Below are 18,304 nucleotides of genomic sequence, written 5' to 3'. Positions count from 1 at the left end.
TTTGCTATTTCCTTCTCCAGTTTATTTTACACATGAAGAAACTGATGGCAACAGGATTAGGTGACTTGCCTAGGGTCACACAGCTAGTAAGTGTCTAAGGCTGGATTTGAATTCATTAAGATGAGTCTTCCTAACTCCAGGTCTGGCTCTCTATCTACTTTACCATCTATCTCCACGCATAGATAGATAGATAGATAGATAGATAGAGAGAGAGAGAGAGAGAGAGAGAGAGAGAGAGAGAGAGAGAGAGAGAGAGAGAGAGAGAGATGACGATGATGATGATGATGGATAGATAGATAGAAAGATAATTTGTTGTTTAGTCACTTTCAGTCATGGCCAATACTCCTTTCTTGGCAAAGATACTGGTGTTTTGCCATTTCCTTCTCTAGCTCTTTTTGCAGATGAGGAAACTGAGTTCAAAAGGGTTAAGTGACTTGCTCAGGATCACACAACTAGTCCAAAATTGGGTAATTTCTTTGTGGAAGAGGGCCAGGGGAAAGGAAACCATTAAATGTAAGGGGGGGAGCATTTTGTTCATTTGTTTCAGTAACGTCCAGCTTTTCATGACCCCGTTTGGGTTTTTCTTGGAAAAGATACTGGTGTAGTTTACCATTTCCTTCTCCAGCTCATTTTACAGATGAGGAAACCGAGGCAAACAAGGTTAAGTGACTTACCCAGGGTCACACAGCTACTAAGTGTCAGAGGCCGGATTTTAATTCAGGAAGATGAGTCTTCCTGATTTCAAGCCCAGCTCTCTGTCCACTGTGTGACCTAGCTGCACCCACTGGGGGAAAAATGCGTTATAATGAGCCATTGACTAGAATAGAAAAAATATGTTATGTGTTCCTATTGAAACAGGGGTTGGTAAACAGATTAGTTCTCTTATTATAAGGAACAACCTATTGAAAAGTCATGCCCGGGAGGGCCCTTCCAAATGTTGCCCCTTACTCTTTTGGGATGGCAGCTCTATTGGGTGGGACCTTTTCTAAAACTCTTATTGACATTCAGTCCTTCTGACAAGATGTTGAATCTTGAAGAAAACTCCCAATAGGTCTGTAGGACCTTTTGCCAGCTTCAGCTTGCAAATCAACTTCTATTACAGTTAGGTAAAGTCAATTTTTCTCTACTAATTCCAGTAAACTCCAGATCAGTGAGATTTCCCATAAATCAGCAAATCTGTGTCATCCTCCACTATGGATATTTATGCCACAACATCCATCAATAGCAGCTGTGCTATGATCACTGGGACTCCTACAAATCTAGAACTTCATCAGTGCCAAGACACAGGTCCTGAAGGCCTAGTTTAAATTCACATATAACAATCTGGCCCCAAGGGCCAGGTCAGAGGTGGGGAACATACTTCCAGAAATCTCTAAGTTCTAGAACTATTATTTTAAGGGGGGGGATGTCTGTTTTCCATCTTTGTCATTGAAAATGGAATGCAATTGAAATGGCATGGTCGGATTTGTCCTACTATCCACATTCAATGCCTTAGACAAGGAATCTCTCTCCTAGTTGCCTTATTCACAGCTGACTCCTCTAGTACCCCAAAGAGCAGGAGAGAATCTCAATTCTTAGGAGTACTGAGATATAGGGACCAAGGGTTGAACTAGAATTAATAGCACCCAAAGAAATTTCAGGGTTCTTAGATGGAAAAAATGGATTCGGCTGGTTTTTCATAACAATAAATTCATCAAAAGCTCTCTTGGCATGCAAAGCATATGTGCAGTGAAAATAGAAATTTTGGAACAGAGTTGTTAGAACATGGTTCCTAGGTCTTCTGAGCAATAAAACTAGACACTGATTTCAGTCAGAATCACAGGAGATATCTTTGTCGGTAAGAAAATGCTCTAGTCAGATGAAGGAAGAAATAATCAAAAGACAGAACAGAATTCTTACCTAGCACCAGAAATCCAAGGGGAAATTCCTAGATCCTCTAAAATGCACACCATCACAATTTTTGGATGATGTTCTTTGTTTTATTTTGATTTGACTTAGGTCTTTCCTTAATATCTAATCAGACAGTCATCAGTAATCTTGTGTTCATTCACTAAACTAGCTGCAAAGATTTTGCCTCGAGTAGACTTAAACTAATGCTGAAGCTTAAGAAAAACACAATCAAGGGGCAGCTAGGTGGCACAGTGGATAGAGCACTGGCCCTGGATTCAGGAGGACCTGAGTTCAAATCCCGCCTTAGACACTTAACACTTAATAGCTGTGTGACCCTGGGCAAGTCACTTAACCCCAATTGCCTCACAAAAAACCCCAAAAAACAAAACAACAACAACAACAACAAAAACACAATCAAGTCTGTGTTTTGGATAGGAACTCTTGTTGACAGTTTATCCTTCATCCCTCTTGAACAAAGCCTACAACAAGGTCTCTAGGGCCATTGGTGTATCATCTTGTTAGTTGATCTCAGTATAGCTCATGTTCTCAGCAGAAACTACTTTTCCACAGTGGTGAGCTGGGTCCCCAAAGCGTAACTGCCATGTTTCCTCTCAGGGTTTATGGGGTAGCCTTAATAAGTTGTGTGACAGAAGCTTTCTTGAACAGAAACTTGGTCCATACTGAGCTTTCCAAACTACACGGAGCTCTCCCTACAGGGTTTTGGGACCAGGGGTCAACTTAGTGCTGACCCTTTCTCAAATGAGGAGACTCTCCTTCATAGAAAGCCTTCCAATGATTCCCTTAGTATAAGGCTATCCAAATGGGGCGTGCATAAAAAGCATCCCTTTCTACAGAGTGAGCACCAAAACAAGTGTCCCTTTCTACACAGGGCACACCAAAATTTTCTAGGGGTTCTTCTAGCATAAGTGATCCCCCAAGAAATCTAGGCAATTTCCTCTGGGTCCCTTATCCCAAATGCCACCAGAATTCCTTCCTATTGCCAGAGCAAACCAAATGGAACTACAAACTCACCATCAGGACAAGTAGGCTTAGTTAGAAAAGTAGCCAAGAATATCAGCTATTTGTGATTTTTAGACATCATAGGCATTCTTATGCTATAAAGTTGTAATGAATTTTGTTTTCACAAAAAGCAAGCCTTTAGGTCTGTTTAAATACGAACAATCCAGTGATTCCAGATTTCTCATATTGAACTTAGTACTTATACAGGATTCAGCAGTACAGAACAGCATCAACATATCACAAGTGTCAGTGTATCAATATTTATACAGAATTTTTGGGTACTTAGCCTCCTCTCTAACTTCAGTATCCTCTGTTGATTTATTTGCTTGTGCTCTACATTTTCAATTGAATTTTCTTCCTCTTGAAATCCCTTAAACCTTTAAAAAGATTTTTGTATTTTTTCCTAGTACTATAATTCTAGTAATCCCTTTGTGACTCTCCCCTCCTTTATGGGTACAGGGTTTATTCTTTTTTTTTTTTAATTTTTTTTTTTTTTTAGTGAGGCAATTGGGGTTAAGTGACTTGCCCAGGGTCACACAGCTAGTGTTAAATGTCTGAGGCCGGATTTGAACTCAGGTACTCCTGACTCCAGGGCCAGTGCTCTATCCACTGCGCCACCTAGCTGCCCCTACAGGGTTTATTCTTAAGGCCAGACTTCAACACTGTCTTGGGTGCCTTCCATGTTGCAGAATTTACTTTTTAATCAACCTTTAGTCCCTGAGTTAACTAAGTATCATAGAGAGGACAGGACTAGTGGCAACTAGGTAGTGCAGTGGATAAAACACCAGTCCTGGATTCAGGAGGACCTGAGTTCAAATCCAACTTCAGACACGACACTTACTAGTTGTGTGACCTTGGACAAGTAGTCACTTAACCCTCATTGCCCCACCCCCCAAAAAATGAATAGAGGACAGGACTGGACTCATTTCCATTTCCTTTAGACCCAGTGCCATCATGCATGCTATCATGCCATGCTCTACTTCCCTCCATTCTTTAATTCTCTTACTGAGATGAATCAGTCTAACTTTTTATTTGCAAGTGGCCTTCCTGGTAGCAGGAAACCAAATTCCTCCCCTCTGTACATCCTCCTACTTACATGACTGGGTAATCAGTGTCCACTGCTTGTTGCAATGGGACAATGCGGGAAGGACAGAGGTAGGGTGTGCCACCAGAGGCTCTGCACCAAGGGAAAAGTATCTGAAGTCCAAAATCCTGTGGGTAGGTCTAGGCATCTTGTAAAGAAATAGAGACTTGTGGGGCTGGGGTATGAGTGTTATGGATTAGCATTCTCTGTTCTTAGTTTATAAGGTTGTTAACTTGTTAGGTATTATTTTGAAGCTGTTTTTCCTAGGGGTCATTCTAGAATGAATGAGCCCCATTGAGGTCTGGGTAATTTCCTCCTGAAGCTATTATTTTGAATGTTTAATCTGCTTCCTGAAATGACCTTGATTTTGTTCTACCAAACACATTTCTAACCTTAGTTAAAGAATAATATAATACCTTGTAGCAATAGAAAACCATTTCAGTTGAGATAAGTGAGGAGCTAAAGGGACCAGGTACTGAATACCTAGTAATGTCTAAAAACAACTACAGAGTTCTCAAAGGGAAGGATTGGGTTTTAACTTATTTTAACTTATTTTCTTCTTTTAAAATGTTGTCGATATCTTTTGTTTTCATATCACCTTTGTTTTAGAGCATATTTTTCCCCTACACAGGTCACTCCCTGCTCATCCAGGCAGTGTGGATAGCCATGTTGGGGAGGGGAGAAGATTGGAAGAGCCCAGCCCAGAACTCTTGGGAAAAGGGGTAGGGGAGCAGGGCCTTTAAGTTCATTCCTGAAAGATAGTTAAAGAAGAAAAGACTTGGGGCAGACAGTGACAGGATGATGTTGAGGCTTGTTGAAATCAGTCATTCATACATTGAGACTTGGGAGACAATTGCAAAAGCACGAAAAACAAGAGATTATGGTTGTTAAGCTGAAGGGCTTAGATCACCAGGACCATGGAATATTATACCCAAACTAAAACACGGGTGGTGTGATTATGAGGTGGCACTAGACAGTTGGTGCTCCTATCTCCACTAGAAATGTCACAACTAAGAAAGAACTGGGAAGAAGCAGTCTTCTCAGATTAAATACCCTGGCCACTGAGTAGCTGCTTTTCTTTGCTGGATTTTGTTCTAAGAATATGCAGCAGAGCTAGAGCTGGAACAGGAAAATGCAGTTGTATATATTCAGGGAGAAGACATTCCTATTTTTTCCTTCTCACCACTTATCCTTATACACACCCCTGAAGAATGCTGGGATGGTGGACAGATGCCAGCAGCCCCTGAAACGACACCTGCATAACTCATTTTGGAGGCTGTGTATGAAGCCCAATTGCATAAAAAAAGTCTCTAATGTGTCAAAAAGTAACTACTGTTATTTGCACTGTTTTTCATATATAAGCATCTACCTTTTAGTACCATCTTGGTGAACTAAAGACCTAATAGATCCCCTTTTGTTGGGGATAAGGAGGGAGAGTGATCTATGGGAGACAGGAATTTGTAGGAGACTTCATAAGGAAAGAGGGTGAACAAATGATCTAATTTCTAGCTATACTACCAACTGCTATCTGACCCTGGCCAGTGAAATTGTGTGTGAAACTTACTCAGCCCATAGTGGTATGAATTCTGGACAGGCAAACTCCCTTACCTGTAACTGCCTAGAAATCTGGGCAACTCTCAGCAGTCTGAATAAAAGGGACTTCCTTAATTAGGCTCCTCCATGCCTTCATCCCAGTGGAGTCAGTGATATCAGAAGGTTCCCATACAGGAAGCTGTTTTGTAGGGTGATTATTGGGGCTACCCAACTGCTCCTGGAAATGTGAGTTTATCACCAAATAAAAGTTCTTGCTACCATATTGTATTCTCACTACCATGGTGTTACCATTATTTGAACCCAGGTGATATGGGGCTGGACTAACTCAAGTTTTTTCCCTGAAAAGCTAAACTGTAGGACAGAAACACCTAAGAAGTAGGGGAAGATAAGCGGAGCCCAGGACAAAGATAGCTCCAGAAGTCAGGATCACCACCCCTCACTCAAGCCTTTCCAATCCCACCCCTCATTCAAGCTTTCCCCAACCCCAAAGGGAACTTTCTGTTGTCAGGTGGTCACCCCATCTATCCTCTATAAAAGCTTTGGCCTTTCATTCAAGGAGAAAGATGTTTCTAAGCCATCTCCTCCCCTGGAGGCAAAGTCTTTGACTTCCCTCTTGGTCACTTTCTCCATCACCCAAATAAAAGACCATTTTGTTCTCATTGGACTGTGCAGAGTGTAATTCTTTACAAAGGAATACCTAAGGACGCCCCCTAAGGGTAGCAGGAGATCAATATTTAAAGGAGATGGTAGTATTGAAATGTGACATATAAGAAGTTTGAAAGACATAGTTTCTAGGTGATTAATTTTTATTAATTTTAAATTAATTATGCTAATGAGTAATTAATAAAAGAAGGGTCATTTGGCTATCTTTTGTAAACCAAAGCCTCCCTCATAGAACCCACTCAAGGCTTATATGCCCCTGGAAGAGTGAGTGTTCCTGAGGGTGGAAATCAATTTCAATTGGTTAACAAGTAATGAAAGATCTTGCTTCCCGGCCATCTTGGCGGCAGGTGTCTGGCTGATGGTCCTCCTGCACCACAGGCAGGAAGATGGTGGCCACAAAGAAGACAAAAAAGTTGCTGGAGTCCATCAATCCGAGGCTCTAGCTAGTGATGAAAAGCGGCAAATAGGTGCTAGGCTACAAACAGACCCTGAAAATGATTAGACAAGGCAAAACCAAATTGGTCATCTTGACCAACAGCTGCCCAGCCTTGACGAAATCAGAGATTGAATATTACACTATGTTGGCCAAAACTGGTGTACATCACTACAGTGGCAACAACATTGAATTGGGTACAGCATGTGGGAAGTACTACAGAGTTTGTACACTGGCTATCATTGATCCAGGTGATTCTGATATCATTAGAAGCATGCCAGCACAGATCAGTGAAAAGTAAATTGTATAAAAGTATTCTTTAATAAACTCACCAAAGCTTATTTAAAAAACAAAAAATGAAAAAAACAAGTAATGAAAGAATGATTATAATGAGAGGTGGGCTTATTCTAATGAGGGTTTGAAGCCTTCATCTCTAATCACTCAGTCTTGGACAGAGATTTATCTATACCCATACCACCCTGTCTAGGGTAAGCTAGACAAAAAAGGGAATCCACTTCTACCCAGATCTGTCTAACTAAAATACAATGGGCCAGAATCCACCAATTCACCTAAACTAGAATTTCTTTAGCTTTTGATCAGATCTAAGTTTTCCCAGTTTTGCCCAAGATTTCATATCAGCCTTGCATTTCAAAGGCTGTCTGAATAGCCTACAGGGTTTGAATGAGGAAATAGAAGTGTGGGGGGGAACCTTAGTCTTAAGTCAATAATTGATTTTTTTTGGTGGGGCAATGAGGGTTAAGTGACTTGCCCAGGGTCACACAGCTAGTAAGCATCAAGTGTCTGAGGCCAAATTTTAATTCAGGTCCTCCTGAGGCCAAGGTCAGGGCTTTATCCACTGTGCCACCTAGCTGCCCCCAATAATTGATTATTAATATGAGAGAAATAATTATTTCTCTCAAAAAGGAAGACCAAGAAAAAGGGTCCCTCACAGTTGATGGTTCTCTGGGTTCTCAAGTACAGGGGTCCACTCTGATAATCATGAACAGTTTTATATTCAGTCACATATTCAGCTAAAATGAGAGATTTCCAGTGACTTGAGTCACTATAATTTAACAATATAATGCTAAATTAAAAAAAAAACTAAATCAAATCTTTGTTTTGGATTGAAGTCTATAAGCCTTTGAAAATAATAAAACTGCTGTCTTTCTGGAAAGATGTTCCTTGACTGTAACTTTGCATTAATTTCAGTGGATTTCCCCAAGGAACGTAAAATAGTGAAGTTTGATTAAATGAAAAAGCCAGAGACTTAGAGCAGTGAGAGTCATAAATAGGGACTAGAGAAACCAAAGGTCTCTAAGATATTGAAGTAAAGAGACCAAGAAGGAAAAATAAACAAGATGAATGAATGAATAAGTATTAAATGCTTATTATGCACTGAGCATAGTATTAAGTGTTAGGGATATAAATGAAAAAAAGAAGTGCTGGTCATGGAATCAGGAAGACTCATCTTCTTAAGTTCAAATATGGCTTCAGACACTTACTAGCTATATGGCCCTGGGAAAGTCACTGAACCCTGTTTACTTTAGTTTCCTCACCTGTAAAATGAGCTGAAGAAGGGAATTTCAGCAAACCACTCCAGTATCTTTACCAAGAAAACCCCAAATGGGATCACAAAGAATGAGAAATAACTAAAAAATGACTGAATAAATTGCAGTGAAGTGGCCTCGGTCTCTGAAAAGTTATGCCAGTGGACTATAGGGTTTCTCAGGTCATACCACATGAGAAAATCCTCCAGTACTGACTAGGAGTCAAACTGCATGCCTGTCATCCAAAGACCAGCCTGGTTAAGAGATGTTCATATCAAACATTGTAAATAGTAACAATTATATTGTACAGTGATCAACTGGGAATGATTTAGCTATTCTAAGCAATACAGTCATCCAAGGCTATTCCAAAGGACTCATGATGAAAAATGCTATCTGGTGGAGAGAAGCCAGTAAGCTGCCTGAGCTCTCCAAAATTTCCCTTAAAAATAACATTAAATCAAGCCTCTAAACAGATTCTGAAACTATAGAACCTACAAAAAGACAGATGGACACAATCTTCCAAATGGAGATAATTTAAAAGACTTCAGGAAAGGTTGGTTTCACTCAGGCGGGGAGGGGGGGGCGGCGCGGAGTGCAGCGCATCTCAGCGCAGCATGGAGGAGGTCAGGGCAAGTTAGTAGGAAGCAACTAAGGCCCCTTGATCCTGGCTCGGCAGACTAGTGGCACAGCGAGTCAGTGGTGAAATCCACCAGCACCAGCTGAGAGGGCAAGGCTGCCAGTTAGGGGGCCACCCACAAGATGGGTGCAACCAGGCCTGGAAATCCCAGCATGCACCAGGAGCAAGCACAGAGAGCAAACCCAGGGCAGTGAGAAATCTGCAAGCCATAGAGGCCTCAGAGTAGAAAGCCAGCTACACAGCCCCTATCTCCAAGCACAAGAAGCTTGAAACAGTGACCCTGGTGCCCTAGGAGGGGACCTCAACTTAAAAAAAAAAAAGCTGCAATATGAGCAAGAAACAAAAAAGAGCTCTCACCATTAAGAGCTTCTGTGTCAACAGGGAAGAGCCAAACACAAACTCAGATGAGGACAATACTCTCAAATTGCCTACATGTGAAGCCTCAAGAGGGAAGATGAATTGGTCTCAAGACCAAAAAGCCTTCTTGGAAGAGCTCAAAAAAGATTTTAAAAATCAATTGAGAGAGGTAGAATTAAAAATAGGGATAGAAATGAAAGCAACACAAGAAAGTTGTGAAAAAAGAATCAACAGCTTGGAAAGGGAAGCAAAAAGAATCAGTAGCCTGGAAAAGGAAGCACAAAGATTGACTGAAGAAAACAATTCCTTAAAAAATTCATTTGGCCAAATGGAAAAGGAGGTGCATAATATGACTGAAGAAAACAATGCCTTAAAAATTTGAACTGCACAGTTGGAAGCTAAGGACTCCATGAGACACCAGGAATCAGTCAAACAAAATCAAAAGAATGAAAAAATAGAAGAAAATGTGAAATACTGCATTTGAAAGACAACTGAACTAGAAAACAGATCCAGGAGAGACAATTTTAGAATCATTAGACTGCCTGAAAGCCATGATCAGAAAGAGTCTAGACGCCATATTCCAGGAAATTATCAAGGATATTATAGAATCAGAGGATAAAATCATCATTTAAAGAATCCACCAATCACCTCCTGAAAGAGACCCCAAAAGGAAAACTCCAAGGAATATTGTAGCCAAATTCCAGAATTATCAGGTGAAGGAGAAAATACTCCAAGCAGCCAGAAAGAAGCAATTTAAGTATCATGGAGCCACAGTCAGGATTGCTCAGGAACTGACTGCTTCAACATTAAAGGATCGCAAGGCATGGAATATGATATTCCAGAAGGCAAAGGAGCTTGGATTACAGCCAAGAATCTATTACACAGCAAAACTGATCATTCTCTTTCAGGACAAAAGATGGACATTCAATGAAATATGGGAATTTCAAGGTTTCCTGATGAAAAGACCAGAACTGAATAGAAAATTTGATCTTCACATACAAGACTCAAGAGAAGTTTAAAAAGGTAAACAGGAGGAAAAATGATTCAATAAGGTTAAACTGTTTAAATTCCTATACAGGAAAATAATACCTATAACTCTTGAGAACTGTGTGTGTGTGTGTGTGTGTGTGTATTTGGGCAGACAGAAGCATTATACACAGAGAGTATAAATATAAATTGCCTTTGATGTGATGATATAAAGAAAATTAAGGGGTTAAAAAGTAGTTTATGGGGGGCGGCTAGATAGCACAGTGGATAAAGCAATGGCCCTGGATTCAGGAGTATCTGAGTTCAAATCCGGCCTCAGACATTTGACACTTACTAGCTGTGTGACCCTGGGCAAGTCACTTAACCCCCATTGCCCCGCAAACAAAAAAACAAACAAAAAAGTAGTTTATGGGGAGAAGAGGAAATGGGAGGTGGAATGGGGTGAATTACATCATATGAAGAGGTGCAAAAAACCTATTACAATAGAAGGAAATAGGAGAGGGGTGAACATTGTTTCAACCTTATTCTCACTAGATTTGATTCAAAGAGGGAATAGCATATAAGTTCATTTGGATAAAGAAACTTAGCATATTCTTTAGGGAAGTAAAAGGGAAAGGGGGAAAGGGGGGAACTAATGGAAGAGAGGGCAGAAGCAGGGGAGAAAAGGGTAAAGAAAAGGGAGGGGGGCTGATAAAAGAGGGCACATTGGTGGAGGCAGGGGTAAGAAGCAAAACGTTGGTGAGGAGGAATAGGGTGAAAGAAGGCGGGAAAGTACAAAGGGGGTAAATAGAATGGAGGGAAATAGACAGCTAGTAATAATGAATGTGAATGGGATGAACTCTGTCATAAAACAGAAGCAAATAGCAGAGTGGATTAAAAAACAGAATCCTACAATATTCTGTTTACAAGAAATACATTTGAAGCAGAGAGATACAAACAGAGTAAAGGTAAAAGGCTGGAACAGAATATATTATGCTTCAGCTGAAGTAAAAAAAAGCAGGGGTAGCAATCCTTATCTCAGACAAAGCAAAGGCAAAAATAGATCTAATTAAAAGAGATAAGGAAGGAAACTACATCTTGCTAAAAGGTACTATAGATAATGAAGTAATATCAACACTAAACATGTATGCACCAAGTGGTATAGCATCCAAATTCTTAGAGAAGTTAAATGAGTTACAAGAGGAAATAGATGGCAAAAATATACTAGTGGGGGGATCTGAATCTTCCCCTCTCAGAATTAGATAAATCTGGCCACAAAATAAATAAGAAAGAAGTTAAAGATGTGAATAGAATGTTAGAAAAGTTAGATATGATAGATATCTGGAGAAAACTGAATGGGGATAGAAAGGAATATACCTTTTTCTCAGCAGTACATGGCACATATTCAAAAATTGACCAAAAACCTCATAGTCAAATGTAGAAAGGCAGAAATAGGAAATGCATCCTTCTCAGATCATGATGCAATAAAAATTACATGTAATAAAGAGCCATGGAAAGGTAGACTGAAACTTAATTGGAAACTAAATAATTTCATTCTAAAGAATGAGTGGGTCAAACAACAAACCATAGAAACAATCAATAACTTCATCCAAGACAACAACAATAATGAGGCAACATACCAAAATCTATGCAATGCAGCCAAAGCAGTGCTTAGGGGAAATTTTATATCTCTAAATGCTTACATCAATAAAAAAGAGAAAGAGGAGATCAATGAATTGGGCTTGCAACTTAAAAAGCTAGAAAAAGAACAAATTAAAAATCCCCAATTAAATTAATAAAATTGAAAGGAAGAAAACTTTACAAACTCAAGTTAAATGAAGAGGAAATAAAATCCTTAAATAAGCCCATATCAGAAAAAGAAATTGAACATGCCATTAATGAACTCCCTAAGAAAAAATCTCCAGGGCCACATGGGTTTACAAGTGAATTCTACCAAACATTTAAAGAACAATTAATTCCAATATTATTCAAATTATTTGGAAAAATAGGTGAAGAAGGAGTTCTACCAAATTCGTTTTATGACACAAAGATGCTGGTGATACCAAAACCAGGCAGAGCCAAAACAGAGAAAGAAAATTATAGACCAATTTCCCTAATGAATATTGATGTAAAAATCTTAAATAAGATATTAGCAAGGAGATTACAGCAAGTGACCACCAGGATAATACACTATGACCGGGTGGGATTTATACCAGGAATGCAGGGCTGGTTCAACATTAGAAAAACCATTAACATAATCAACCACATCAATAAGAAAACTAACCAAAATCATATGCTTATTTCAATGGATGCAGAGAAAGCTTTTGACAAAATACAGCATCCATTCCTAAGAAAAACACTAGACAGCTTAGGAGCAGGTGGTGCTTTCCTTAAAATAATAAGCATTATCTACCTAAAACCATCAGCAAGCATTATATGTAATGATCAGGGGTGAAACAGGGATGTCCATTATCATCTCTATTATTTAATATTGTACTAGAAGTGTTAGCTTTATCAATCAGAGAATAAAAAGGAATTAAAGGAATTAGAATAGGCAAAGAGGAAATAAAATTATCACTCTTTGCAGATGATATGATGATATACTTAAAGAATCAACTCAAAAATTACTTGAAACAACTGAGTTCAAATCCTACCTCAGATATTTAATAGTTGTGTGACCCTGGACAAGTCACTTAACCTATGTCTGCCTCAGTTTTCTCATCTATAAAATGAAGATAATAATAGCACCTATCTCACAGGGTTGTTGTGAGGATAAAATGAGCTATTTGCAAAATGCTTCGCAAACCTTAAAGCACTATATAAATGCTAGCTATTATTATCATTTATTATTAGTTATTATTAACTTAGTTGCATAATTGTATTCCCATTAGATCTACAAGCTTATTGAGAGCAGAAATGCAAATTTTTTGCATTTGTTTACATTCCTAGCACTTAGCACAATGCCTGGAACATAGTAGGTGCTTAATCAATACTTATTGACTGCCTAACTCTACCTGAGGACTCAGCTGAGTCCAGTGGTAATTGGGGCATGCATTTGCAGCATCTCTCTTCCTACTTGAATGTTGACTAATTATATTAGCTATGGTTGTTGGAAAATGTGCTTTGGGCCTCCATTCTTTGTTAAAGAGAACCTCAAGGAGGCAGGTAGGTGGTGTAGTGGATAAAGCATTGGCCCTGTATTCAGAAGGACCTGAGTTCAAATCCGACCTCAGACACTTGACACTAGCTGTGTGACCCTGGGCAAGTCAATTAACCCTCATTGCCCCACACAAAGAAAAAGGAAAGAAAGAAAAAGAAAAGAAAAAAGAAAAAAATAGAATCTCAAGCCACTAATAACATGCACTAATATAATTAGCAACACTAATAGACACCATGCCTTATGAAGGATGACTTCTCCAGCTGGTGTATCTCATGCATTTTATATTTATTCTCAGTATATTTCACTTTAAGAATGAGCCAGATAGAAGGTAGTCACCAACCATAGAGTGTCTAACCATTTCTATAGACCTTTGATTGGTTCTAAAGCTGCGGCATAGCTTTCCCATGTATTCTCAAAGTATCACACAGAAACAATGAGGTCCAGCTCATAACCCACCTCTTTCCTCCTCCTTCAGAAATGTCACAGGGGAAAATAGATTGGTGTGGGGGTCCTTAGGAATTCCTCTTTAAAGAACTACACCCTCTTGCACACAAATCCAATTAGAATAAAATAATATTTTATTTAGGTGCTAAAGAAAGGAAACCAAGAGAGAAATCCTTGGACTTTTCTCATGGGAAGATGGGTCAGTGACTTTGTTCTCTGAGATACCAATCTCCCTGAATAGGAGAAAGGCAAAATCTTTTATAGAGGATGGGATGGTGGAGGGACAGATGGGGTGGTCATATGACTGTGGAAAGTTCACCCAAGGGTGGAACATCCCCTACTTGTGGTGGGCTGGAAGAAGTTGGGCGAGAGGCAGCTCTGATCTCTTGATACATCTCCATCCCCTTGGTGCCACTCAGGCAGCAGCCATGTCTGATGGGCTTATCTCTCTTGCTTCAGGGTGTGTCTGTCTTCTCAAGGAGAAGACCTGTGTCAGCTGGCCAGTTTAAACTTTAATAGTCCTAATGCCATAACATTCTCCACTTCTCTATATGTAAGGAAAACGAGCAAACATTCTTTTTCTGTGACTGTTTCAAGCTGAGTAGGGTTGAAGAAATCACAGGGTGGGGAAAGGTCCTGGTCCAGAGAGGAAGAGGAGATGTGAAGTTCAGAGGGTGGGAAGAGATGTATAGGCACTGGCTCTAGCTATCATGAGGTTGAAGCCTTGAGCCTGGATGGAACAGACTTTAACAAGAGTTTAAAAGAGGCCAGGGCAAAAATCAAAAAGGACTTAAGGTGACAAGAATGCATGTCAAATAAGTTGTACTTAAGCTGTTTCTGATTCAGTTTTAAAATGTATAACTAATAGCAGACAGATGACAAAGCCAGAATCTTATACTAGAATTTCTATACCTGCATCTCACTATAGTAACTATTTGCAGTACCAACCTTAAATCCAAAATTGTATTCGTGCTGATCAAATGACATGATTATAGGAATTTACCATAGAAGAAAAGGGACCAAACTCTCAGGGAGCTTCATGTGCACTCCAGGCAGAACTTCTATAGACAGTCAGGCTCAAAGTCAGCAAGGTGGAATGTGCTTATTGGGGAAATTAAGTCAGGAGAATCCTGCCTCGGTCCTTGCCAAAGTCTTTCTCCCAGCCTTTCTTTTTGCAGTCCACTACCTGCTATTCACTGGCTCAGGAGTAATGTAGTATTGACCAAACACAAGTCAAAAAAACCTGGTTGTCAGACAGTCCCATAATGTCTTAACTGGTAAGTTCTAATAATCAGAGCCTCATATGGTTTTCCATAATACATTTGATAACATGGTGAGTTTCCCAGCTATGTTTAAAATTTCTTTACTCTGTTTCTCTACAGAGCTGAGAAGTTTTATCAGATAAGGAGTCTAGTTAAAGTGTAGCCACTAGGGGTGCAGCTAGGTAGTGCAGTGCATAAAGCACCGACCCTGGATTCAGGAGGACCTGAATTCAAATCTGGCCTCAGACACAATACACTTACTAGCTGTGTGACACTGGGCAAGTGACTTAACCCTCATTGCCCCACAAAAAAAAAAAAAAGAAAAGAAAAAAGAAAAAAATTTTTTTTAAAAAGTGTAGCCACTTTTTCTTTTTCTTTTTTTCTTTTTTCAGCAGCGGCCAGCAAGCCTAAATTCAGACAGAGTGTGGCCCACTTTACCAGAGTTAAGTAAACCAAAACCAAAAACTCTTTTTAATTCAATGAGGTTCAATGGTTAGAGACCTAAATTTTTTTTCTTTGAACTTTTACACATTACAAATAATTCATCTGATTTTAAACTTTTCTACTATGAAAGATTCCAAGAGTAGCAGTATATAACAGATCAAGATCTTAGGCATTAGATGCTATCAGATCATTCTCCTCCCCCCACAACAGAGACCACTGTGATATTTAAATTCTATATTGTGTGATCGCCTTAAATTAGAAGCTTTAGCACCAGTCTTTGGGCATTAAACATTTAGTAAAGTATTAACATGGAGTTCAGAAAGTTAAGAAAAGTCTTATCTCGCATAGAGTTCCAGCCTGGTTGGGTTCTTCCTCCAGTCCTCCTCCATGAGCCTGCTTTAATCAGGAACTCTCCAGCAAGCTGATTACACTGCTTCAAGCTGATTGGTTGGCGTCATCCAAATCCATTGGTTTTGAAGGTGTTCTCAAGTTGAGTTCACAGTCTAGCTTCTGAGAACAGTACCTTCTTAAGGGATATCCAGGTGTGATTACAATCCAATTAACTTGAAGTAGGCTAATCAGCAGTCAATCACTCTCACTTGATTCAATCAGTCTAGATTAATCTCCAGGTGGGTCTTTGAGTATCTGGGAAATCCCATTATTTCATCACACCACCATGAGGAAAGAGAGGGGCTCAGCCCAAGAGAAGAAGCTGCCACGTGGAAAGAGGTGGGACTTTAAGACATGAGGTGTCCTCCATTTTTATTTTAGCCCCCTTAACCATTTTGGAAATTAAAAGAATTCATCAGACTCATCCTTCTCACAGCAATTAACCTTGTAAGAAGCAACTTTCTGTCCAGACATACAATCAAGGCAACTGATAGAAATGCACATAAAACAAGATAGCAAAGCTAGAGCCCACAACCAGTGTGGTTGGGGCTGATCTGGTTTAAAGACTTGAGACCTTTCTAGCTCAAAATGAGTCCAAATGTTTGGTTTTGTGTTTTTTCCCAGTTTCTAAGTTCCAAGGTCAAATTTTTGCTTAATTGTTCAGAATGTACCCAAAGGGGAATCCCCTCAGAATAATCTCTCTAAGGCTATTAGTCCAATTAGTGCAGCCCAAGGGATATCCCTCCCAATGTTCTCTCTGCCCCAGGGGAGGGTCAGAACACTTCAGATGGCTGGCCAAGCTTTCTCAAGGTAGGGAGACCCAAGCTGCTCATTGTATTGCTGTAGTGTAAACACTGACCACCTCTGCCACTCCACGATGCTGACAAGAGGTCAAGTCAGGTGGGAGAGAGAATAAACCAAAGGGAGGTTCCTACCTGTGGGTTTTGTGTAGAGAGGAAAGAAATTTCCCATGCCCTCCAACATTGGGCGCCAATTATGTCACAGGGAAAATGGTTGGTGTGAGGGTCCTTAGGAATTCTTCTTCAAAGAATTACACCTTCTTGCACACAAATCCAATTATAATAAAATAATCTTTTATTTGAGTGCTAGAGAAAGGACATCTTGAAACAAGTCTCATGGGGAGATAGCTACAGAGACAGTTCTCTGAGATACCTATCTCCTCAAGCAGGAGAAATACCATAGATTTTATAAAGGATGGATGGTGATCATCTGACTGTGGAAAGTTCCCTTATTGGGAGTGATCACCCTTTCCACCTCCATTGAAAGAAAGAAAGAAAACAAAACCTTTGTAACAATTATATGTAATTGAGCAGAACAAATTCCTACATTGATCATGTGAAAAATGTGTCTATTTCTGAAACTTGCATCCATAAACTCTGTCAGGGGATGGGTAGCATACATCATCATCAGTGCCCAGAATCTTTCCTCTTAAATTGTTCCCCAAATTGGATACCCCTAGAAGAATTTTGGTTTAGATCTGTGCATCTAGGTAATCATTTGGGTCCTGTGGATCCATCTCCACATGATTGGAACTCTTCTGGTTCATTAACATAGAAACAATAAGATTTAGAACTATTCATCCACCCCTTGTTTCTTTGTAAGTGGCTAAAACCAACTTTCAAGAGGCAGCCATCATTGTCAGGGACTGGTTTCTGATGATGGGGATGCTTTGCACTGGAAGGCAGAACATGTAAATACCAATTACCTAGTCAATTCAACACAAAAGCATCTCCTGCCAAAAGAGTCTTTCTTAATTCTTCCCAAATCACTTATCTATCCAAGTCATTTACTTAAACCAGGATTTAGAAATCTCTTGAGCCCTGAGTGTATTGGGGTTGCTACCACAAAGTCATAGGTAAATGCAAAAAGAGAAGGGAAAAAATGGAAACAGAATAAAGGGTGAAAAATGTGAGTGGACAAAACTGTAAATAGAACAATAGGAGAAAAAGAAGGACTATAAGAATGGAAAAAGGACAAGGAAAGATGAAAGAGTTGTCACTTTGGCAGGGCACTAAAATATAGAGGGTTCAACATTTTAAATAATGGTTTTTAAAGATCATACAATATTTAAAGTGTTCCATTTTCATTTAAACAACACTTGTATTCCTTAAGTAGAAGCAATGATCTTAGGACCTCACAAGCAAGAATAAAGTTAAAATTGTTTTGTCCATCATTCTTTGTTTGTTTTGTTATGTTTTTTTGGTGAGGCAATTGGGGTTAAGTGACTTGCCCAGGGTCACACAACTAGTAAGTGTCAGAGGTCACATTTGAACTCAGGTCCTCCTAACGTCATAGCCAGTGCTCTATCCACTGCAACACCTTGCTGCTCCAATATTAAAATAAGAAGTTACCAGATAATCACCTCCTTTTCCCCAGCAGTTGCATCCCAAGCTCCTTTCTATCCTGACCTTACTCTGGCCTCCTTGGAAGGC

At 39.6% G+C, this 18,304-nt stretch overlaps 1 pseudogene; it reads left to right on the top strand.

Moving 5' to 3' along the window:
- Window positions 1–6,597: 6,597 nt before the first annotated feature.
- Window positions 6,598–6,945, top strand: LOC122744216 (annotated as a pseudogene).
- The last annotated feature ends 11,359 nt before the right edge of the window (window positions 6,946–18,304 follow it).

This window comes from Dromiciops gliroides, chromosome 2, assembly GCF_019393635.1.
Source record: "Dromiciops gliroides isolate mDroGli1 chromosome 2, mDroGli1.pri, whole genome shotgun sequence".
Lineage (NCBI taxonomy): Eukaryota > Metazoa > Chordata > Mammalia > Microbiotheria > Microbiotheriidae > Dromiciops > Dromiciops gliroides.
This window is presented reverse-complemented; position numbering and strand designations above follow the sequence as displayed.